General features: G+C 39.4%; 1 protein-coding gene across 7 annotated transcripts in view; it reads right to left on the reverse strand.

Annotated features, from left to right (window-relative positions):
- Positions 1-26,605, reverse strand: part of SBF2 (SET binding factor 2) — a 571,331-nt gene that overhangs the window by 292,886 nt on the left and 251,840 nt on the right. The window lies entirely within an intron of this gene.

Below are 26,605 nucleotides of genomic sequence, written 5' to 3' on the forward strand. Positions count from 1 at the left end.
GTACATGCATCCAGACACATGAGAAGTGGACACATTTTTGTAAACCAGAAAAATAAATAAAACAAAAAATTTTTTTAATTTTATATGGAATATTATTTAAATAAATTTCTGCTGTTGTGGGTACATTTGACTGTGATGTAAAGGTATGCAGTCCTAGCCATCACTTTGCCAAAGTATTTAAACAAATCATTAAAAATATGTACAACATTTGGAATGTACTGTGCTTTAACAAATCATGCTGTCATAGTCATACATTTTAATAGGACAGTATTTCATATTAATATTCCCTGTGTATATCTGTAGATACAGACAGTAAGACAGACTATATCAAATGGAGCTTTTAGAATCTGATAAAATAGTTCATTAGTTAAAATAGTTTGGGGGTTTTGCGCAGATTTACTACTATACATCTTCTATATACAGCAATACTGCTATGCATTGTAACTAAGGCAATTTTAGCAGTCTTTTTCATAGTCAAATACAAATACCATATAATCTCAGACAAAGTTTCAATCCATTTTGCAGTTGAAAACCACAGGGTTGTTCACCACTATCCCTAGAGAATCTAGGAACTACAGGAATTTCTTCACAAGGAAACCAGCTGGGATTTGCCAAAAAAAGCCTTATTAACCTATGGAATGCTGAATTTCTTCTGAGTGAAGAAATAGATCACTCAGATAAATCTCTTAACCCATTACTCAGCACATTTCACAAGCAACCATACTAAAAAAAGACTCTATACAGTTATAAAGAATAAGTATTGTTAATTCACAAAGATTAGTTTTGATCATGCCTATTATAACAAAACACTAAGCACTCTTTAATTGGTGGCTTTCTTCACATTCTTTGACAAATTCATTATCTTACATACTATAAACTGTAGAAAATGCACTCTCTTTCCAGTTTTTGAGTACCTCCCCTCCAAACATGACTAATTGCTTTCTTTGTGCCTCTGACCCAACATTCTTCTACGCAGATATCACAAGATCTCCTTAATTATGAATGGGGGGAGGCTACTTCCTTTAGCAATAACAGCATGAAACAGCAGCTTTTTACTCCTGGCATGTTCCTCAAAAAAATAGATATCACCACCCTGGTAATATATTCAGTCATCACTGTCCTACAAGGAAGGAGCCTGGGTACAAATTCTCTTAGCAGGCAGAAATGCAGTCACTTCCATCTTGCTACTTTAATTCAGAACGTATGGCTACTCTAAACGAGCAGTAAATAACAATGCCACTAAACCTCAAGGGTTAATTTTATAAATGCATTAATTGGAAAACAATTGGGTTTTTTATACTTGTAGGGAGAGTTCCACAATTGGTGGAATTTACTTTGATTCAATATATAAGGACTGAACCTAAGGCTGAAAACATTTACATAATTTATCACAGTAAAAACTCCTGGGAACTTCTTTTGGAAATCCTACAGATCCTCTCAACCAAAGTTAAAAATAGTATGGACTCTCTCACAGCAAATTACAGGGCCAGTTTCACTCTCTTTAGGAATCTCTGCCCGGAAAGTAGAACCACTCTTCTAGAACTAATTTAATTTTCAATATAAATATAAAACTTTGTTGCTATTTAGTCTCTACATAATGGTACTGCCCCTTTGAATATAAAAGACTACAGACCATTGTCTAGCTATACTGGAAGAAGGACAGGAGACACTGGATATGGTTTAATCAGGCTACAACTTTATTGTTAGATGTCTGGGACTACCCGGAAGATAAAAGTGTACAGTGCAGGTAACTCCATGATCATTTCAATATCTACCTGAGGGTTTCTGCCAGCCCCCACTTTTTACATCCTGATCCCTAGCCAACCCATTGCTGTGACCTTACCACTCCACCTCCAAAGTGAGGGTTAAGGTGGGCAATAAGGAAGAGGGGGGTTGGCTCCCTACTGGGCCAGTGACAGGCACCCCAAACCATGCCCCCATTCCGCTCCTTTAACAAACACCTCCTTTAAGTCCTGTACCAAACTATTTATCAGCTCACTGCATCTTTCCCTATGGAGTACCTGTACTGGATGTCTGCCCCACACTTACCTAAAGCGTTGCGACATCATAGCCTAACTCCCTTCCCTACTCACCGTAACAAAGGCTCCCCCCCAAACCTGCTGTGGTGAAGACTAAGAAAACTCCACTCCACCTTGGCCATTCTGGTGGCAAGGGAAAAATTCCTCTCCCCCCCCCCCCCCCCCCCCCCAAGAAAGGAACGGCTAGCACAACACCCACAGAGGGTCCCAACCAAACTTGGTATTTTGCCAGGGGTGGGAAGGCGGGTGCTGCTTCACTTGGTTCAGGGAAAAGGGGCTTCTCCTGTGCTTGCCCTTTATAAACTCCCCATCCCTTCTGGTCCCTGGGGGATGAGTCAGTCTCACCACGTTGACCCACTCTGCTTTTACAGCAGCATCTGTGCCTCTCTCTCACCCCCCACCCTTAAAGAAATAGTCTCCTTTCCCCAGCAAGACAGACAATGCCCCCACTCCTTGAAGGTGTGGTGCAGTCATTTTGTGAAGCAGCCAAAAGATTTGCAGAGGGAGAAGAGCATCTCATTGCACATCTCTAATTTCAGATCATTCATTTTATGAAGATGTATTTTGAGAATTGGTTATACTCTGAAAAACCTTACGGATGATTTAAAGTATTTATTTTATCTCTGTGTTCCAAGATGGTTTGTCTGGTAAGTAATTGCCACATTTGGACTTACAAAAGTGCTGCAAAGTAGTCTTTCTACAGAATTGTTATCTGTCCCATTTTAAAAGAAGACCATGATAATCTTTTGTTGTTTACCTGCCAGAAGTGTCTTATTCTTGATATGAAATGACAAGATGGAAAACTAGTGGTGACCTCTTGTAGAGGATTTCCACAAATGGAAAGCAGCAGCTGTTGAACATGGATTCAATAAAAAGGGGAAAATCTCTGTACTTCAGCAATCCTGCTACTAATGAAATTAATGGAATTTTTGCCACTGTCCTCACTGAAACAAGGAATAGGCACCAAGAATTAATGTGTACCTACAGCGATGTAAAAATGAAGCCCAAAGCAATTCTTTTTCAGAATGGAAGCTGAAAAAGCTGATCAATTTTGGGTTTTTCCAACAGAAGAACAAGCAATTTCTATTTCTCTGTCGGAGAAGATTCAAATACTAAAAAATATTACATTTTTTATATGCCAACTAGGTTTGGGCATGCAGCTCCTGGAAAACTGCCAACATGAACACTCACGGTGGAAATGTTAGGCAACACCATTTGATATCTATCCAGAATTCAGTGTTAGTTTAACTCATATAATTTAAATTATTCAAAAATCAGCCTGCAGATCAGAACAGAATAATATAAAAACCAACTTGCTTTGTGTTATTGTTATTGGATATCTAACCTGATTTAATTTACTATAAAAGGGAATTATATTAAATATTTTAATATTACAGCACAAACACCTGCCACAGAGAAAAAACCTACTGCCATCTGCTGGACTGCTGCACATTGATTTTTACGATCATAAGAACAAAGATTTACGCAGTGAAGACATTTCTATTCTATAAGTCCATTTGTGCGTCTTATATCAGGGTGGAAAAGATAATAATCCACAACTTCACAAAAAGACACAATGTTATGATCTTTTCTTTCATTATCAGTCACATGTAGCATAAAGGTAAATTTATTCTCACTCTTTGCAATTTTTACATCAACAATGGGTGACAAAATTCAAGTGCTTGAAGACTTGTTTAAAGACAATATGAGAGTTAAGAATTAGTTTCTTTCAAACAAAAATTTATTCTATCAACTCACCTAACCAGCAATCACTAGTTTTAGGTTTAAGAGCACAAAATTCTAGCTACCCTACAAGTTTTGTTCTGGCACACAATTAGAAAAAAGATCACTTAAAATGTGTTTACAGTGCCCTTAACGGCAAAAGGGCCATGGAAGCTTGTATGAATTAACATGGTTTCTAACAAAGAAAACGGAGGTCAATTTTTTTTAAATAGGCTATTTTAACTTATGTAATTGCATTAATTTTCTATAGAAGCCTTCCACTGAAAATAATTCACATCTACAGCTTATTTAAAGTTTTAGGAATCTGGCTAGCAACACAGCAATGAGTACATCTGCAATACACGTATGTAATCATATACTTTGTAAGCATACTGTTAATGTAATTTCAGCTTAATAAAGTAACCATTGAAATTTTTAGAAGAAATAAAGCCAGTCATGATATGACTAAAGAGTTTGACAAACACACAGGCAATATTCTTAAAGTCAGCACAGTAAGTGGATAATCATTTCAAATACAATACTTTTAGCTTACTTTACATGAAAAGTACTAACAGCACATACATTCTGTAACAATACCAAATACAAGTTGCAAGGCTATATTCTTTATCCCTTCTTTCAGTTACAATCTTCCATCCCCACTCTCTCAGGCACACACTTTCTCTCGAAGCTGACAAAAAAAAAGGACATTTAAATATTCCCTACTAAGAGAAATCAAACAAAAAAGGATACTTTTGTTTCTTGAACAATGTCATTTTATTTTACCAGTATTTTTCTTCAGTTTACAAGTACATTAGGAATGACAATGTTTCAGAATATCCATCCCAAGATTCACAAAGTTCCATTCTGAAAAATAAATTCAGGTTCCTAGTTTTCACACTGAATATGCTCCATAGCAAAAAGATACAGACTGCAATGTATTTGTGTTTGGCCCAACTAGAGGGGATATGATGGTGGTTTTGCTACAGTTTATACATTTTAAAAAGTCAAAATGATCACTGCATTTTTCCTGCTGCACAGGAGGTGTGAGGGTGGCTTGTGATACTACTGAGCACTCTCCTCATTGTCTTTCCTGACCCTTTTCAGCTACATTATTGCCTGTCAGCTTCCCTTTATATCATGTAAGAGCAGAGAGCAAATTGGCCTTAATTTCAGTTTAATATTGGGAGGAAAAGCACAAAGATTCTTATGCCTACATTTCCTCACATACAAACTTTGGTAACTGTAAAGATAGAAGAAAAAATGCCATTCCAAAGTAAATTAGAATTTCAGCTATTTAAAAAAGCAAAGTGTTCCTAAAATATTATTAGAACCTAAAAAATAGATACCAGTTTGGGAAATTTGTAAGTTTTCAGAACCAGAAATACAAAAGGAAAGCACACATTTAAGTACTTGCTGAATAGAAATGCATTTCCTCACAAGCTTAAGTGTTTTGCTGAATCAGGGTTTAAGTTTTGGGCAAGTCTCAAATGTGATTCATGTAGTTGAACAACTATCTAAACAACTACATGTAGTTGTGAGCATCTGTAGTTGAACAACTATCTAAAACTTCCAGTTATTCCACGTGATAAAGTTTCCATTCCCTTCACCTATCAAGGTGAAATTTTGATAAATCTTTTTACTTCACCATATGAAAACCTTATATAAACTAGTAATTTCTTATTTTTGACAGAAACCTACCCTTTTCCTATTCTCCGTACTCACACAGTTACTATGTGGCCAGTCTCCTTGGTTTTTTTTTCTAAACCTGGATCTTCTAGGACGCAGAAGCCCAGTCAGGACATAGAAACTCAATACCTGGCAGGGCAGCAAGGGATACAGTGCTTAATCTTGGATTTTTATGAAAGACTAAACATTTTCTCTGTATGTAAATACTTCCCTACCAGGCAAGAATCCTTCCTGATAAGGCAGTAAACTTACTATCTACCAGGAACATTTTTTCTAGCAAGAGGCCCCGTTCTCAGTTGGTGCGTAAGTATTATGATAATAAACATAATAGTTATACTCCTCACTGACCCTCTATCCAACGTCCCTCCAGCTAAGGAAAAAATAATCTCTCTGCAGGAACTTCCAAAAACATGGCCTAAAGCCCCTCCTCTTTTCTGCCCATAGGACTGTGATAGTTTCCTGACAACGCTTCCAGCCTTAGCCAGATCAGTATTTTATCTCCATGGTCTTAACAGGTGATAAATTAGAAAGCTTCTGTTGTTGTTGCTGTTCAAAATACCATCTTTAACGTTTGTCTTCTTATCTTCCCACTCGTAAGTAACTAAGCAGTAGTGCTGGGAAATTGTTAAACTATTCCTCAGTCTGTTCAAGACCCTAAGTTCACTTCATTTCCTGGCATACAAGCTGTGACTTAAGTGCATCTCCATATATAAATATGATACCTGTAAGGGTCCATAGTGTGAGTGGTATTGCTGGTGTAAAATAAATTAGGTGCAGTGCTAAGTCATCCATGGGTACGTGTGGCCTGATTTCTAAAAAGTGTTCACACAGCTAAGGAATGTCTAGTGATCATTCTTCCACATGTGCCTGCAATTGTTAAAGAGCTATGCAAGAACAAGTGTCACATTTTCACCCTAAAGAGGCATTTATAAAGCATGACTGTGCTGCTGGTTGCCAGCTGTGAACAACTAATGGAGTCATATGGCGGGATCACTAATAATTTTGTCTATCCACTTTCACATTAATGCCCCTGCCCCTCATTTTTGCATTGTGTCCCTATAATGCAGTGGCTCTCAAACTTTTTTACTGGTGACCCCTTTCACATAGCAAGCCTCTGAGTGTGACTCCCCTTTATAAATTAAAAACACTTTTTAAATATATTTAATACCATTATAAATGCTAGAGGCAAAGCGGGGCTTGGGGTGGAAGTTGACAGCTCGCGACCCCCTGTGGGGTCCTGAACCCCAGTTTGAGAACCCCTGCTGTAATGGCTGTTGAGAGACAAGTGTAATGCAGCTTGCTGCAAATCTTTAAATCTAACCTGGTGCAGACACTATGCACCACCTTGAAAGCAATGGACAAAGTATGCTGTGGAAAAGAATACTTTAGACTATACACTTAAATTGAATGAGCACAACTGCCAAGAAGTCTCGATAAAGCTCTATTTGCCTTTGGCAGGAGTTATGGCCTTTTGCTTAAGAATTAGGACATTACTACTTCTACCGTTCTGCCTATGGGAAAGTTACCCATTAATAAAGGCTAGATAGAGGAGAAATTAGGGATAGCATATATTTAAAAATCTATGGCACTAGCAAGGCACATGCTAAATTTCACTCTCCCTTTACATGTATTTTAGACTGCAAGATTTTTGCAGCAGAGACTTAAATCTTTCTATATGTGTATACAACTAGCACATTTTGGGTGCTGATGCAATAAATAATTAATACTACAAATAATACTATAAACAAGAAGTCTTTTCTGGACTTGCACTTTTCCATTCCTTCACCCTAATCCTGACTGAGGTTATTAAACCTGGATTACAAACTAGTAATGGATTCCACCAACATGCACATTACATTTTCATCTCACTTACATGTCCCAGATTACTACTTTGCCCTGGTCTAAATTGATGCAACATTCTTTACACTATATTTACTCAAGCCCCCTATATCTATCACTCAACATGTTTGGCTTAGCAAAGTAGTATTAACTTAGATCAGTTTCCAGGTACCAACTGTAGTGCACCCTGAACAGAAAATTCAAAGTAAAGACTGAAAGTCCAACTCTTCCGTTCTTCAATGTGCTTGAACACTGCAGATAATGAAAAAAACCACCGCTCTAAAGCACTGTAATGTCTAGACACCCAAAGGGCACAAACACACAAAAAAGAATTCAAATTGTGCTGGAAAATAAACTATATCAGACACTCATCGTTGAACAAAAACAACCACCTTCAGAATATACTATGTATGGAAAGGGTTGGATCTCAAATATGCGAATGAATGGAACACTTTGAAGACAAATATGCTATCCCAAAGTATATGATGGCATTTGCATTATACATATTTAATTTGCTGATTTACTGTAATTTGTTGTAAGTACTTGATAAATACCTTTCTTTGCTATGGTTTTTACATTGTTAGTGTAAACATTTGCACCTAAATTGTTCCAGTCCACAAGCAGGTTGCCACAATGAATTAATCAGTCTCCTTATTTTAGGAAGGAAGTAACACAGAATCAGCAAATCAAACAGGATGGCAGAAATATGAATGAAAAAGCTGTACTTACTGCAGTAACCAGCCTAAAAGAGACACAGTACTAACTGGTTTCAGAGTAACAGCCATGTTAGTCTGTGTTCGCAAAAAGAAAAGGAGTACTTGTGGCACCTTAGAGACTAACCAATTTATTTGAGCATAAGCTTTCGTGAGCTACAGCTCACTTCATCAGATGCATACTGTGGAAAGTGTAGAAGATCTTTTTATACACACAAAACATGAAAAAATACCCCCCTCCCCACTCTCCTGCTGGTAATAGCTTATCTAAAGTGATCACTCTCCTTACAATGTGTATGATAATCAAGTTGGGCCATTTCCAGCACAAATCCAGGTTTTCTCCCCCCCCCCCACAAACCCACTCTCCTCTTCATAATAGCTTATCTAAAAGTGATCACTCTCCTTACAATGTGTATGATAATCAAGGTGGGCCATTTCCAGCACAAACCCAGGGTTTAACAAGAATGTCTGGGGGGGGGGGGGGACAAGGGGAAATAGGTTACCTTGCATAATGACTTAGCCACTCCCAGTCTCTATTCAAGCCTAAATTAATTGTATCCAATTTGCAAATGAATTCCAATTCAACAGTCTCTTGCTGGAGTCTGGTTTTGAAGTTTTTTTGTTGTAACAGTACTACCTACTGATGATCAGTCCCAAGGCACTAAGGCTACGGTAATGGCTTTAATGTAACCATACTTCAGTGAAGAATGATATTTAAAAAATATTTTTTCCATTAACTACAACATTCTACATAATTAATCTACGTTTATTAAGGCTTTCTTTTCTCAGTTGCATGATTTATATACTTAGTTTAATTCATAGCTCTGTTACAGGAAGTTAATTGTAATACATTATTGTACTCTCAACTCTCAAAAGTGTACAGGCTGTTATTTGACTTACATCAGAGGGCAAAAGGAAAGAAATTTAATAAAATAATTTTAAAAGCAGATTTAGAATTATGTTCTCAAGATTTCAAATTAGTTATCTAATTTTTAGTTATCAATAATGGCCACCAGCATATGGGTTTGGGATATTTCATGTTAAACTGAAACCCAGTAACACTGAGTAATTTTACAATAATCAGATGCTTAAAAAATAAAAAGGTGAAAAAAAACCCCTCAGAAAATGGCAAAGTTCCTTTAGAGGGACTTTTGATGGAATTCACATCTTGTTCACACTGTCTGCTGTAAGTTAACACACACCCTGCATCATTTCTTGCTCACTATCTTCATATTTTTGATTACTTGTATCATCAGAGTGCCTAATTCCCTTACTGGTTGTTCACAGCTACTGTATCCTAAGTGGTTATTGTTTTTAACTGATTACTTTTGATCTTGTATGAGAACAAGTAAATAGACACATCTTTCTCAATACTTTTCATTATTGGTTATACTTTTGTCATAACAAAAACCAGAATCCCTAAATATGTAGCACACACACAAAAGTAGTAACAAAGCTGCTAGTTTATTGTTGAGATTACAAATTTGGTTGATAAAGATAACTGTACTGACATAATATACTTGGACTTCTGTAAAGCATTCGACACATGATATCCTGATAAAAATGAACACGATACAAAAATCAGTTTAGCTTATATAAAATAGATTAAGACCTAGTTAACTGATAGATTGAAAAAAGTAACTGTAATGAGGAATCATCATCCAATGGGGAGTTTCCAGTGGGGTTCTGCAGTGATCTGTCTCAGCCCAATACTGAGAAAATATAAAATTATTGCTGGTTAATTTTGCAGATGACACAAAAACCAGTGGACTGGTGATGATGGAAATAGATCAGTTATACGGACTGAGCTGGCCTGCTTGGTGAGGTGGGATCGCTTGAACAACATGCATTTGAATACAGACAACGTAACATCACACCTTTAGAAACAAGAATATAGGTCACATTTATAAGATGAGGGACTGCATCCTAGAAAGCAGAGACTCTGAAAAGGACTTGGGGTAATTGTAGATAACCAACTGAATATGAGCTCCTAGTGTGATGCTGTAGTTAACTAAAGACAGTGAATGCAATCCTTGGAGGTATAAGCACAGGAATAGCTGGTAGGAGTAGAAGGTGGTATGTACCCCAGTATACAGCATTAGTGAGACCACTACTGGAAAACTGTGTCGAACTCTTGTGTCTGCACTTCAAAAAAAATGTGAAAAATTGGAAAGGTTTTTAACAGTGAGGATAATTAACCATTGGAACTGCTTACCCCAGGATGGGCTGGATTCTCTATAACTTGCAGCAGAAGTCAACACTGGATATCTTTCTCTAAATATTATAGAGCTATAACCAGAACAGAAGTTATGAGCTTGATGCAAAAATTAGTGGGTGAAGTTCTGCAGACTGTGTTCTCCATGAGTTCAGATTAGATGATCATAAGAGACCCTTTTGGCCTTAAAATCTATAAATCTACTCTGAAATAAATCTATGATGATGTGCAAAGCGCACTGTGCAGAGTTTAGTGCACTGTATCAAGCAACAAATATCTTAATGAGATACTAGTACTAAATTTGGGGTTAGAGTAGAGAGGATTTCAGAAGAACAAACAACAAAAGGATTATTTTTAAAAACAAATATAGCAAGGGTTAACCAAATAAGCACATGCTTATAGGTCAAGAGACCACAACTTTCTTGAGACTGGCATTTACAGTATAATGTATGTTTCATACATAACATATATGGCAATGATGTGTCTCCCTCGAAAATTATGTAATTAGGCTAATTCAACAAATGGACAGAGAAGAATCATTCATACAGCACACAAACTTTAGTGGCTGTGCCAAGTTATCTATGGTGACATTAAAGGGATTGTTAGCAACCACTGGAAATCTATAAATACATTCAGTACACAGAGCCCCCGTTAGACAACTCGTGATGTGCAGCACTTCTAAACTATGTTGCAACCCTCTAATATTCCACTGTGTATTCAGCACACCACATAAGCCAAGGAATAACCTTCTGGTACAGACAGAAGGGTAAATACCAAGTAATTCTGCAATGATCTTTTCCCTCTACTACAATTTGTTTAGTTTAGAGCACACATCTCGATCCACAGTTGAAACTTAGTATCAGTTTCAAATGCCAATTTACAAGTGGCAAGAAAAGTACAAATTACTGTTAGTATCTCTAGCTTCCCAGAAGGGTTATTTTTGTTATTTTCTTTGTTATTTCTTTGTTATTTTTATTATTTGCCAAAGTAATGGTGAGTAGAAACACTGCCTTAATCATGGTAAATATCTGATCTCCACTGTACACAGAGACCAAAATGGAGCCAAAAAGCTGAGAGGTTCTAATGACCAGATAACTTTCTTATTGCTCAGCTTTCAACTACCCTTTATAAAAAATATCACTGCAGGCTGCTGCTGAACCTGATAATCTCACACAGAAAAACTGAAATGGGGTTAGGCAGGTACTTTGTATCCAATTAAATTAATTGTATTAACAGTTTTTCTTCTACTGCACCTAGGGCGCAACAGAAAAATAATGGCAAATTGACTATGCTAACAAAAACATTTTATTGAACATATCTAACTAGTGAGATGGCTTCACTATGTTTATAGATTAGGCAACAGTGTCACAGATTCCTAATTTTTCCCTATATCCCACCATAATATCTTGGATTTGCTAACAGGGTAGATCTCCGTTTCATGATCAGATTAATTTTCTTCTGGATGCTTTGTCCAAAAAATTTCAAATAGTAATAAAGGTAAGAATAAATGGAATAGTTTATTACATTCAAAAATACAAAGATTTTTCAAGCAGATGATTAGTTTCAGAAATATTTTGTGAGTTTGTTACTGGTTTCTTGTTTATATATCTGTTTGATACAGTTTTTGAATGACTGTTAAGGATACCCAGGATATTAAGGGCACCATTTTGTTATTTTTATAAATCTAAATAAATAAAATCAATCAACTTAATTTCATTTAAAGCTTGAGGTTGGGCTTTATTCATGATGGCCTCTCTTAAAATTGTCTAAAACCTTCCACCACCAAAACCACTCTTAACAGAAAGAAAGATTAGTTTCAGAGTAGCAGCCGTGTTGGTCTCTTGTTCACATTCTGACCTATTCATGATGACGACAGCACCTCCTTTGTGTTGTAAATGGCTTGTCTAGTTTTTGTAAAGTCCAGCCATGAGGAAGTTTATGGAGACAAGCCATTTACAACGCACAGTTTGCTTCTCCACAAAAAAAAAGTACACTAAACTCTCTAAACTACTACATGCCACAAGGGGCCACATCAGTGGTTCCCTTAACCCACCCAGCAATATTGTTAATCTATCCAACTATACTCTTAGCCCAGCAGAAGAATCTGTCCTATCTTGGGGCCTCTCCTTCTGCCCCTCCACCCCCACGAACATGATACAGTTCTATGGTGACCTAGAATCCTATTTTCGACTTCTCCAACTCAAGGAATATTTGCAGCACACCTCTGAACAACATACTAACCCACAGAGACCTTCCTACCAAGACTACAAAAAGAAGGATTCTGGGTGGACTCCTCCTGAAGGTCGAAACAACAGACTGATCTTCTACATAGAGTGCTTCCGCCGACGTGCACGGGCTGAAATTGTGGAAAAGCAGCATCACTACCCCCTAACCTCAGCCGTGCAGAACACAATGCAATCCACAGCCTCAGAAACAACTCTGACATCATAATCAAAAAGGTTGACAAAGGAAGTGCTGTCGTCATCATGAATAGGTGGGAATATGAACAAGAGGCTGCTAGGCAGCTCTCCAACACCACTTTCTACAAGCCATTACCCTCTGATCCCACTGAGGGTTACCAAAAGAAACTACCCCATTTGCTCAAGAAACTCCCTGAAAAAGCACAAGAATAAATCCGCACAGACACACCCCTGGAACTCTGACCTGGGGTATTCTATCTGCTACCCAAGATCCATAAACCTGGAAATCCTGGGCGCCCCATCATCTCAGGCATTGGCACCCTGACAGCAGGATGGTCTGGCTATGTAGACTACCTCCTCAGGCCCTACGCTACCAGCACTCCCAGCTATCTTCGAGACACCACTGACTTCCTGAGGAAACTACAGTCCATCGGGGATCTTCCTGAAAACACCATCCTGGCCACCATGGATGTAGAAGCATTCTACACCAACATTCCACACAAAGATGGACTACAAGCCGTCAGGAACACTATCCCCGATAATGTCATGGCAAACCTGGTGGCTGAACTTTGTGACTTTGTCCTCACCCATAACTATTTTACATTTGGGGACAATGTATACCTTCAAATCAGCAGCACTGCTATGGGTACTCGCATGGCCCCACAGTATGCCAACATTTTTATGGCTGACTTAGAACAACGCTTACTCAGCTCTCGTCCCCTAATGTCCCTACTCTACTTGCGCTACATTGATGACATCTTCATCATCTGGACCCATGGAAAAGAAGCCCTTGAGGAATTCCACCATGATTTCAACAATTTCCATCCCACCATCAACCTCAGCCTGGACCAGTCCACACAAGAGATCCACTTCCTGGACACTACAGTGCTAATAAGCGATGGTCACATAAACACTACCCTATACCGGAAACCTACTGACCGCTATTCCTACCTACATGCCTCCAGCTTTCATCCAGACCACACCACATGATCCATTGTCTACAGCCAAGCTCTACGATACAACCGCATTTGCTCCAATCCCTCAGACAGAGACAAATACCTACAAGATCGCTATCAAGCATTCTTACAACTACAATACCCACTTGCTGAAGTGAAGAAACAGACTGACAGAGCTAGAAGAGTTTCCAGAAGTCACCTACTATAGGACAGGCCCAACAAAGAAAATAACAGAACGCCACTAGCATTCACCTTCAGCCCCCAACTAAAACCTCTCAAACACATCAAGGATCTACAACCTATCCTGAAGGACGACCCATCACTCTCACAAATCTTGGGAGACAGGCCAGTCCTTGCTTACAGACAGCCCCCCAACCTGATGCAAATACTCACCAGCAACCACACACCACACAACAGAACCACTAACCCAGGAACCTATCCTTGCAACAAAGCCCGTTGCCAACTGTGTCCACATATCTATTCAGGGGACACCGTCATAGGGCCTAATCACATCAGCCACACTATCAGAGGCTCGTTCACCTGCACATCTACCAATGTGATATATGCCATCATGTGCCAGCAATGCCCCTCTGCCATGTACATTGGTCAAACTGGACAGTCTCTACGTAAAAGAATAAATGGACACAAATCAGATGTCAAGAATTATAACATTCAAAAACCACTTGGAGAACACTTCAATTTCTTTGATCACTCGATTACAGACCTAAACGTGGCAATTCTTCAACAAAAAAACTTCAAAAACAGGCTCCAAAGAGACTGCTGAATTGGAATTAATTTGCAAACTGGATACAATTAACTTAGGCTTGAATAGAGACTGGGAGTGGGTGGGTCAATACACAATGTAAAACTATCTCCCCATGTTTATTCCCCCCTTCCACCCGTCACTGCTCCTCAGACGTTTTTGTCAACTGCGGAAAATGGCCCACCTTGATTATCACTAAAAAAGGTTTCCTCTCCCCCTCCCCCACGCTCTCCTGCTGGTAATAGCTCACCTTAAGTGATCACTCTTGTTACAGTGTGTATAGTAACACCCATTGTTTCATGTTCTCTATATATATGAATCTCCGCACTGTATTTTCCACTGAATGCATCTGATGAAGTGAGCTGTAGCTCACGAAAGCTTATGCTCAAATAAATTTGTTAGGGTATATCTACACTACGAAATTAGGTTGAATTTATAGAAGTCGGTCTTTTAGAAATCGTTTTTATATATTCAAGTGTGTGTCCCCCTACAGAAAATGCTCTAAGTGCATTAAGTGCATTAACTCGGCGGAGTGCTTCCACAGTACCAAGGCAAGTGTCGACTTCCACAGTATTGCACTGTGGGTAGCTATCCCACAGTTCCTGCAGTCTCCAGAAATGAGATTCAAAAGTTCGCGGTTCTTTTCCTGTCTACCTGGCCAGTGCATCTGAGTTGAGAGTGCTGTCCAGAGCGGTCACAATGGAGCACTCTGGGATAGCTCCCGGAGGCCAATACCATCTAATTGTGTCCACAGTACCCCAAATTCGACCTGGCAAGCGCTAATCCACTTGTCAGGGGTGGAGTAAGGAAATTGATTTTAAGAGTCCTTTAAGTCGAAAAAAAGGGCTTCATTGTGTGGACGGGTGCAGGTTTACATCGATTTAACGCTGTTAAATTTGACCTAAAGTCCTAGTGTAGACCAGGGCTTAGTCTCTAATGATAGATTAGGTGCTCATCTGGTGAATTATAGTAACTGATTGTAGACAACAGGTCAGACTGCCAGAAAAAATGTGACAGAGAAACACACAACACTTAAACTCTTTCTCCTCATCATCCAACACTGATTCATTGTCCTGAGTTAGCCCTGGGACATTAAGCTTTCTTCTTTAACTGGCATGTTCATTTGGGAGCACGCTACCACCAAACTAGCTTTAGCAGTCAGCCTTTCTGTTAAATATTCTTTCTGCCATTAATTTCAAAATGATATCAACATAGCCAAAATCTTCAACATTAGGAACTAAAGTCAATGATCAGCCAAAGTAATTTTTAAATACAGTCTCATGTAAGTCAGTGATAGTCAAAATAGGCGGAGTCAAGGTAACTAAACAGCCCCACATCACAGTAAGATATGGTGGAACACCTGTTCAGTCTAAATGCAGTTGGATTTCATGGGACCATGTTTTTTTACTCATATTGAGGACCTGAAAAGTTTATCTGACACCTAAGAATCCAAGAACTAATCCAGTTTATCAGAATGAAGTATACCTGCATTGGCACAGCCTTCCTACAATTTGAAGGAATAAAAGCAGTCACTCACATTAAGATCATACCTACAGCTTATGGGCACGGAAAAGAGTGAAAGCATTTAAAAAGCTCGATATTAGAGGTTGACAGAGGTTCTCTTGCTATGGAAGTTGGGAGTGGAGGGGAGAGAGAGAGGAGTCAGAAAGAGAAAATGAGAAAAGAGGGAAGAGGCAAAGGAGTTCATTTCTGCAGGAATTTAGAACAATATACCTCACTACTTTCTGGTCCAAATGTAAAACTTACCTCTTCAGTCTTGCTTTCCCACTAAGAAGAGCAAGCAAGCCAGTAAGTTAGCATGCATTCACACACGTGCACACACCCACACAATGTTATATACATATACATACACATACACACATGTATACATTTAAAAAAGGAAAATACATATGCAACTAGTCTCTCTAGTAGGGAGGAAAAGAAGGGAAACCTCACATGACAGCACTAGTATCCCTGTTTATTCTTCACCCTGGAAAATGCTCAAATACCATGAAAATAGCCATGACACAAAAGTCTCAGTAGAATCTACTTGAATGAGAAGAGAAAAAGAAAAAGATCCCTGGGGAAGAGAGAGAAAACCTGGAGCTCTTCATTGGTCCTGTCTTGTTTAGTGTTTGAGCCCCAGATGGCCCAAGGCTCCCCTGCTGGTCTAGGTCTGGTTTTCAACGACAGGTCTACTCCACATTTTTGCATTCCAATGCTAGCTCTTTAGACTGTGACAGTTTGTACCTTTATATTTGCCCCATTTACAGGATTATGGTAAACCTTGTACAAAGTATGCCTTGTGAGGTGCCATTTGAAAACTCATGATTTGCTGATCATTATTGTCCTGGTAAAATATGTGTGGCAATATTGCATATAAATTATAATATCCTACTGTCTGATATTACTGACATGCTCCAACACGTTGTGGAGGGCAGCCACAAACCAGTTCCCCAGAGACAAAAGGTTAGCCAATGCCTCAGCCAGGAGCCAACAAAATCAAATGGACCATCACTTAATCAAGTGGCTGCTCTTTGTCAGAAGAGAGGGTGGGGGCAAAAATCTACATCTTGAACAAAGAAACAGCTGGAGGTTTCCATCCACAGACTTTCTGCCTCTCGACCATCAGCTGGAGATTATTCTTGCACAAGAGAAAGGGTTATAAGAGGAAAGAAATACACCTCGAATTATCTCTCCCTTTCTCTCTATCAATGACACCAAAAACACTTGAAGAAAGGAAGCAGCTTCAAATTCCCTTAGCTTGTTAAGTTAGGTATTAGTTGAGTTTTACTTTTTATTTCTTTGTAACCAATTCTAATTTTTATGCCTCGTCGCTTGTGATCACTTAAAACCTATCTTTCCAGAATTAATAAATTTGTTTTATCTAAACCAGTGTGTTTGGATTGTGCTTGTGAAACTCCATTTGGGATAACAGGATTTGTGCATATTATTTTCTGTTAATAAAATGATGGACTTTATATGAGCCTGTGTTGTCCAGGTGGGAGCTGGGCAGTACAAGATGCACATTTCTGGGGGGAAATTTGGGACTGGTATTTGCTCATGTTCTCCTGCAGTGTAATTTATGAGTGGCTGGCTATACCACTCATACAGTATAACTGGGAGTGATTTAAATGCTGGAGGCTTTGCGTGAGCAGACCAGGAATGGTTGCTCTCACTGCGAATCACCTCAGATTGGAGAACTGCAACCAACTGGAGAATTGAGGGGAAACAGCTGTCCAGACACAGTTAAAGGTTTCCTCTGTTATTGCCACTGCTTGCATTTGGGCATGAGGACAACAAGCGTACACTTAAGCCTGATCGTCCTCTCATTACATCTTTTTACACTGATGTAATTCTACAAAAGTCAAAGTGGAGTTACCTCTGACTGACACCAATTTAAACTGAGTAAAAAAATCATTAAAAACAGTGAGATACCATAGGGCTTTGCAGAACTGAAGGTGGAACCAAACACACACTTTTGGAACAAGATCCCACAATGAATCACTGAATGTGCATCAAGGGAGTTCAAACATAGGTAGGAAGCAAATCTTTAATTGCATTGTTTACAATAAATGTTAAGTGTCCAAGAAAACAGAGAGAACATCTCTCATATACAAAATCTTTGAATCCCACTGAATACTGTAAAAAAACTGTACAAGAACTGTTTGACATTATGTAAGTTTTATCTTACAACCTTGCCAAGGTTAGCAAGACCTTTGGTAATCTGCTAATTGCCAGCAGAGGCAGATTTAGAATCCACACCTGACTTCTTATTTTAAAATAAATGATCTAAGTTTTGCCTCAGTAAATTCATTCAGGCCAACTCTTTCTTTCCATGCTAATCTCTATTGGAGCTGAATACAGCCTAGTTCATACTGAACTGGTTTACCAATCACAAGCCAAGAAAACAGGTAGCAGTAATTCATTTTATTTACGTTTCAGTATACAAAAATGCACATAACCAATTTCAAACACATGTAGTTTTTGTTTAACATGGTACTGTACTGTGCTTTGTCCCTGCTGCTGCCTTACTGAATACTTCCCCATTCCGAATGAGGTGTGTGGTTGACCAGTCAGTTCGTAATTCTGGTGTTCATAATTTACTGTATTTAAAGTGCCTAAGAGACAGATAGGTACCTAAGTTTAATTGATTTCAGTGGGAGTTAGGCATCTATATACTTTTGAAAATCCCAGTGGGCACCTAACTGCATTTTTAGGCACGTACAGATCTTTAAAAATCTGGTCCCTAGGAACATTTGAAAATTTTATCCTCATGATCTCCTCTTTGCTCCCAATCCAGAACATCTCGCCTTAGGCCAATGGATATTTTCTAGCTGCCGCTTTGCCGGTGTATATGTAGGGTGTTCTGTACAACTGACATGCAGAAACTTCATGGGGCTGGAAGAATACTCAGAACAGTTGGTATATAGGGAGCTCTGGGGAGCTAGAGCATTATCAGTGCAGAGGGATTGCTCAGAAATTTTAACAGCAAGCCTCTACCTAAAGCTGTACTAAGCATTGCAAATGAGAGCTGTCAGAATTTTGCTTGCCAAATCCTCTTGCATTTTCAAGTAGGCAGGAAAAGGCATCTCCTTGGCCCAGGACCATTAACTTTTCAAGTTTCAACTCCTTGCTCCAAAGCACAGAGACACTAGAGCTCTTTAAAGAAATGGTTAGACCCAAAACAAGTTGCATGAACAGATGAACTTAAGAAATAAAAATTTTATTTCATGCACAAGTTATTAGGAAGGAACAAAAATAGTATATACAGTACAGTAACATATACGAATAAATATGTTTAGATAGTGTCTTGCAAACATTTTTTAGAAAACAGGTATTAAATTCCTTCAAAATGTATTTTAGGAAAATATTTTAAAAGATTTGCAATAAAATGCAATATTGGAAACATTTATGGATGAAAAGTCAGCTATGTGGAAAGTCAGCTACTGCCAGGATTAAACTGTTTTCCTAAATTTGTAATCTCTTACATCCTCTGGGCCAAGAAGGCTGGGGGACATTACACTCATAGACTTTAAGGCCAGAAGGGACCATTATGATCATCTAGTCTGACCTCCTGCACATTGCAGGTCACAGAATCATACCCATCCACTCCTATAATAGACCCATAACCTCTGGCGGAGTTACTGAAGTCCTCAAATCATGACTTGAAGACTTCACATTGTGTAGGAAGCACACAGCACTGGCATTACAAGAAAAAGAGAAACAGCACCTCCAGTTAGAAAGTGGAATTGTTGGGACCTGAAGATAGTCCTGCCCAACACTTTTAACTAGAAGGATGTTGGCCTTGACCACGAGAGGCAGGGATGGGGAGGGAAGCTAGGGGAAAAAATGGTTCTTGCGTGGACATTTCAAAATCACATATTATCCAAGCCAGTATGATCACATTACTTAAATAAAGGATACAAGTGAGAGGTTTTACCACTAAATACAGGAAGTTTCACTAATTCCCTCATTTTTAGAATTCTGTATCAGTTTAAAAACAGTTTTCTATTTTTGTTCTCTGACTTGTTTGCCATCAAGTGGCATAAATTATAGGAAAAAAACTACTGGAACACCAGTATTAGGAATACAGAAATTTGTGATCTGTCTAGTTATTCTAAACTTAACCTTTAATCTTTGGTCTACCAGAGACCTTCAGATTTATAATAAAAAGAAATAACTATTTTTTTTCAATTTCAGGTGTATAGAACATTAACTATAAAATCTTCCATTTATATAAGCAACTGAAAGGAACCAGGGTATTATTTAATCATTGTATGACATTATGCTATCTATTTTTCAGAATATTTAGAATGTGATGATAGAACACAGTAAACATTATGAAAAAGAACATTCTTCCAAAAGAAACATTTTGGGACAGTACTTGTAAACCAACGAAGAAACAAATGCATGTCACTTTCATGCCAAGTTTAACATTTGGGACATTCATAGCATACTTGAATGTCTTAAAAACAAAATACACATTGACATACTGCCCAAAAGATGTTCAGATGTCACGTTTCCAAAAAGATATCACTGATTGCACTCATTGTTTGCTAAAACAATATCACAGACACTCAATTTTTTTTGACATACATTTTTCCTCAGTAAGATTATAAACATTATGGTCCAACCAAAGAAGATCAACTGTCTGAAGCCCAATGAAGTTTAAGTTGGTAGTGTTACTTTGACTCAGGAAATATCAGTGAATGTTTTTCATTCATAGTCATTTTGTGAAGTTTCTGCTTGTGATGTTTTCAGTCAGATCTATTTTCCAGAGTTGGGTCTTTACCATATTTATAAACATTGGGCCTCCAATATTTTAAAGTGTATTGTTCAGCGTACAATGCCTGGGCCCACATCAAGCATTTATGCATATGCACACCTTTATGTACAACCAAGTACACATGCATTTTTTGAAATGAATGTTTCAGATGTCATTGAATAAAGTTAGTGAGATTGTACTCTACCTCATTAAGTAGAATTTGTGCAAAGAAAAAAAAATCTAAAATTGAACTTATTGGTTTTGTTGCTTTGTTTTACTTGTCACGAGGGTGGGGGCAGTTCCTCTTTCAAAGTATAAGAACACTGTAAAATTTTAACATTTATCTTTGACATTGGTCCCATTTGGGAACTTAACACGAAGGATGCAATTTCTGGGCCCTCTTCAGCAATTGTCAGTGAACATTCTAACTGAATAGTTGCTATAGAGCACGGTTGAAGTCAGCTGAAGTTTTGCCTAAGTAAAGAGTACTGATCAAATCTCCATGTATTCTTATTATTTGTATTATAGTGGCATCTAGAAGCCCTATTCAGAGATAAGGGGCTCGTTGTGCTAGGAACTGAATAACAAAAATGTGTTTTTATTAAACCACCCATGGCTTGGCTATCGTACTAAAGTTACACAAAACAACAAATGGAGTTTTGAGAGTGAATTTTGAAAAATTAAATGATGAAGAATGCAAAGAAAATGATGAATGCATAGGAAGAAAATCTAAGGGGAAAAGAAGTTCAGGAGAGCTGGCAGTTCCTCAAGAAGACAATATTAAAGGCACAACAGAAAACTATTCCAATACAAAGGAAAGATTGGAAGAATAGTGAGAAGCCAATATGACTCCATCTGCAGCTCTTTAATGACATGAAATTATACAAAATGTGGAAATATGGTCAAATTCATGAGGAGTACGTAAGAGCAGCACAAGTATGTTCAATAATATTTAGATAAGTTGGATGTATTCAAATCAGCAGGGCCTGATGAAATTCATCCTAGGGTACTTAAGAAACTAGCTGAAGCAACCTCGGAGCCATTGGCAATTATCTTGGAGACTTCCTGGAGGATAGGAGAGGACCCAGAAGACTGGAGAAGGGCAAACATAGTATTTATCTTTAAAAAGGGAACAAGGAGGACCCAGGGAATAATAGACCTGTCAGCCTAACGATAATACTCTGAAACATACTTGAGCAAATTATTAAACAATCAATTTATAAGCACCTGGAAGATAATAGGGTTATAAGGAATAGTCAGCATGGATTTGTCAAGAACGAATCATGCCAGACCAACTTATTTTCCTTCTTTGGTAAGATTACTGACCTTGTAGAAAGGGGAAGCAGTAAATGTGATATACCTAGATTTCAGTAAGGTTTTTGAGACAGTTCCACTTGACACTCTCATAAGCAAACTAGGGAAATTTCTAGATGAATTTACTATGAGGTGGGGGCACAACTGGTTGAAAGATGGTACTCAAAGAGTAGTTATCTATGGTTTTCTGTCAAACTGGGAGGGCGTATTAAATGGGTCCCACAAGGGTCATCCGTGGATCCAGTACTATTCAATATTGTCATTTATGACTTGCATAATAGAGTAAAGAGAATGCTTAAAAAAATCTGCAGATGACACTAAGCTGGGAGGGGTTGCAAGCACTTTGAAGGATAGGTTTAAAATTCACAATGACCTTGACAAACTGGAGAATTAGTCTGAATCCAACAAGATGAAATTCAATAAAAACAAGTACAAAGTACTTCATTTAGGAAGAAAAAAAACCCCAAATCACAACTACAAAATGGGGAATAAGTGTCTAAGCGGTAGTACTACTGAAAAGGATCAGGTGTTATAATGGATCCCAAACTGAATATTGGTCATCAATGTGCTGCTGCTGCTAAAAAAACACTAATATGATTCTGGGGCGTATCAACAAGAGAGTGTCACATGTAAGACACAAGAGGTAGTTGTCCTACTCTCCTCAGCACTGGTAAGCCCAAGTTGGAGGGCTGTGTCCAATTCTGGGCACCACAATTTAGGAAAGATGTGGACAAATTGGAAAAAGTCCAGAGGAGAGCAACAACGATAAAAGGTTTAGAAAACCTTACCTATGAGGAAAGATTTAAAAAACTGGGCATATTTAGTCTTAAGAAAACGAGACTGAAGGGGGACCTGATAACAGTCTTCCAGTATGTTAAGGGCTGTTAGAGGACGATGATTAATTGTTCTCCGTGTACACTGAAGATAAGACAAGTTGTAATGGGCTTAATCTGAAGCAAAAGAGATTTAGGCTAGATATTAAAACTTTCTAACGATAACGGCAGGTAAGCTCTCAAATAGGCTTCCAAGTGAGGTTGTGGAGTCCACATCATTGGAAGCTTTTAAAAACAAGCTGAACAACACATGTTAGGGATCATCTAGGTTTACTTGGTCCTGCTACAGTGCAGGTGTCTGGACTTGATGACTTGTCGAGGTCCCTTCCAGCCCAACATTTCTATGAATCTTCTGAATACTGCTCTCAGGGTTTATCAACATTTCCAGTGGCAGGGGAAAGAATGAGCTGAGTATTTTTTTTTCCCTCATAGACTCATAGACTTCAAGGTCAGAAAGGACCATCGTGATCATCTAGTCTGACCTCCTGCACATTGCAGGCCACAGAACCTCACCCATTCCTGAAAAAGACCCCTAACCTCTGACTTAGTTACTGAACTCTTCAAATCATTGTTTAAAGTCTTCAAGTTATAAAGAATTCACCACTTACACTACTTTAAGCCTCCAAGTGACCTGTGCCCCATGCTGCAGAAGAAGGTGAAAAAACCCCAGGGTCTCTGCCAATCTGACCCAGGGAAAAATTCCTTCCCAACTCCCAATATGGCAATCAGACCCTGAGCATGTGGGCAAGACCCACCAGGCAGATACCTGGGAAAGAATTCTCTGTAATAACTCAGAGGCTTCCCCATCTATTGTCCCATCTTACGTCTATTAGTTTGAACATGGAATACTCAACAATAAAGGGAGAAATTACCCTTGTGCGTTGGATGGTCAAAGGGAAACAAACTTCTGGCAGCGGTTAGAAACTACAGTAACTCCTCACTTAAAGTTGTCCTGGTTAACATTGTTTCGTTGCTGGTCAATTAGGAAACATGCTCGTTTAAAGTTGCACAATGCTCCCTTATAACGTTGTTTGGCAGCCGCCTGCTTTGTCCACTGCTTGCAGAAAGAGCAGCTGGTGGGGGCTTGGAATCAGGGTGGACTGACAGCCCCACATCAGCTCCCCGCTCCCCTAAGTTCCCTGTGCGGCAGCCGCCCAGCAGGATATCAATTGCCAGCAGTTCAGCTGTCCCTCCCCCCACTGCCATTGCTGCTCCCGGAAGCCTCCTGCTTGCTATGCGGGGCGGAAAGAAGGGGGCTAATGTCAGGGTGACCCCCTCTCCCCCTCGCTTACCCCATTTCCATACAGCAGGGGGGCAAGACAGGACTCAGGTCAGAGGGAGCGTGCTGGCAGCAGGGGCTATCTCAACTTCCTGATCTACTTAAAAAGGCAAAAGTACTTAGAGTGGAGTCAGCGTACTTAAAGGGGCAATGCGCGTCTCTCTATAATCCTAATCCTAACTATACATATACAATGATGGGGTCTAAATTAGCTTTTACCACTCAAGAAAGAGATCTTGGAGTCCTTGTGGATAGTTCTCTGAAATCATCCACTCAATGTGCAGTGACAGCCAAAAAAGCGAACAGAATGTTGGGAATCACCCAGAAAGGGATAGATAAGACAGAAAATATCATATTACTTCTATATAAATCCATGGTATGCCCACACATGGAATACTGCGTGCAGATGTGGTCGCCCCATCTCAAAAAAGATATACTGGAATTGGAAAAGGTTCAGAAAAGGGCAACAAAAATTATTAGGGGTCTTGAACGGCTTCCGTATGAGGAGAGATTAATAAGACTGGGACTTTTCAGCTTGGAAAAGAGGCGACTAACGGGGAGATATGATAGAGGTCTATAAAATCAGAGAATGTAAATAAGGAAGTGTTATTTACTTTTTCTCATAATACAAGAACAAGGGGCCAACAAATGAAATTAATAGGTAGCAGGTTTAAAACAAACACAAGGAAGTATTTTTTCACCCAATGCACTGTCAACCTCTGGAACTCCTTGCCAGAGGGTGTTGTGAAGACCAGTACTATAACAGGGTTCAAAAGGGAGCTAGATAGATTCATGAAAGATAGCCACTGATGGACCTATTAGCCATGATGGGCAGGGATGGTATCCCTAGCCTCTGTTTGCCAGGAGCTGGGATTGGGTGACAGGGCATGGATCACTTGATGATAACCTGTCTGTTCATTCCCTTTGAGGAACCTGACATTGACCACCGTCAGAGGACAAGATACTGCGTTTGATGGACCTTTGGTCTGACCCAGTATGGCCATTTTTATGTTCTCATGTTCTGTCTCACATACACAGGGTGTGTGTTTCTGTCTGCCATGCTGTCTCCCCTCCCCTGTAGGGTGTGAGGCTACATTAATAACAATGTGTTAATCCTTGAGGGCTCAGCTGTTCTAGTTCATCATTTAGCAGTAAGGCATTCCCTGGGAAATATCCCACCCTCTGACTTCATCACCTCAACCAAGTTTCACAATCATCATTGCTGTGTAAAGTATTAAATTGTTTGTTTAAAACTTATACTGTGTGTTTTGTCTGGTGAAAAAAATTTCTCTCGAACCTAACCCCCCTATTTACATCAATTCTTACGGGAAAATTGGATTCGCTTAACATCGTTTCGCTTAAAGTCGCATTTTTCAGGAACAGAACTACAACATTAAGTGAGGAGTTACTGTAATGGAATTCAGAAAGGGTTTTTAAGGAGTTGGGTTTGAGGGGGAATCTGGGGCATTTTAATACTTTTTTTTTAATCTGGTTCTAAGGTTGCTTTTGTAGCATGCTATGGGAATTCTTATTTCAGCACCCAATTGCAACAGTACGCAAGGAGCTCTAACTTCTAGAAATGGACGGTAAGAAGAAACTGAAGGTATGTCTACACTACGAAATTAAGTCGAATTTATAGAAGTCGGTTTTTTAGAAATCGGTTTTATATATTCGAGTGTGTGTGTCCCCACAGAAAATGCTCTAAAGTGCATTAAGTGCATTAACTCGGCGGAGCGCTTCCACAGTACCGAGGCAAGCGTCGACTTCCGGAGCGTTGCACTGTGGGTAGCTATCCCACAGTTCCCGCAGTCTCCACTGCCCATTGGAATTCTGGGTTGAGATCCCAATGCCTGATGGGGCTAAAACATTGTCGCGGGTGGTTCTGGGTACATATCGTCAGCCCCCCGTTCCCTCTCTCCCCCCCCCCGTGAAAGCAAGGGCAGACAATCATTTCGCGCCTTTTTTCCTGAGTTACCTGTGCAGACGCCATACCATGGCAAGCATGGAGCCCGCTCAGCTCACTTTGGCAATTAGGAGCACATTAACCACCACACGCATTATTCAGCAGTATATGCAGCACCAGAACATGGCAACGCGATACCGGGCGAGGAGGCGACGTCAGCGCGGTCACGTGAGTGATCAGGACATGGACACAGATTTCTCTGAAAGCATGGGCCCTGCCAATGCATGCATCATGGTGCTAATGGGGCAGGTTCATGCTGTGGAACGCCGATTCTGGGCTCGGGAAACAAGCACAGACTGGTGGGACCGCATAGTGTTGCAGGTCTGGGACGATTTCCAGTGGCTGCGAAACTTTCGCATGCGTAGGGGTACTTTCATGGAACTTTGTGACTTGCTTTCCCCTGCCCTGAAGCGCATGAATACCAAGATGAGAGCAGCCCTCACAGTTGAGAAGCGAGTGGCGATAGCCCTTTGGAAGTTGCAACGCCAGACAGCTACCGGTCAGTTGGGAATCAATTTGGAGTGGGCAAATCTACTGTGGGGGCTGCTGTGATGCAAGTAGCCCACGCAATCAAAGATCTGCTGATATCAAGGGT

The sequence above is a fragment of the Caretta caretta genome, chromosome 6, assembly GCF_965140235.1.
Source record: "Caretta caretta isolate rCarCar2 chromosome 6, rCarCar1.hap1, whole genome shotgun sequence".
Lineage (NCBI taxonomy): Eukaryota > Metazoa > Chordata > Testudines > Cheloniidae > Caretta > Caretta caretta.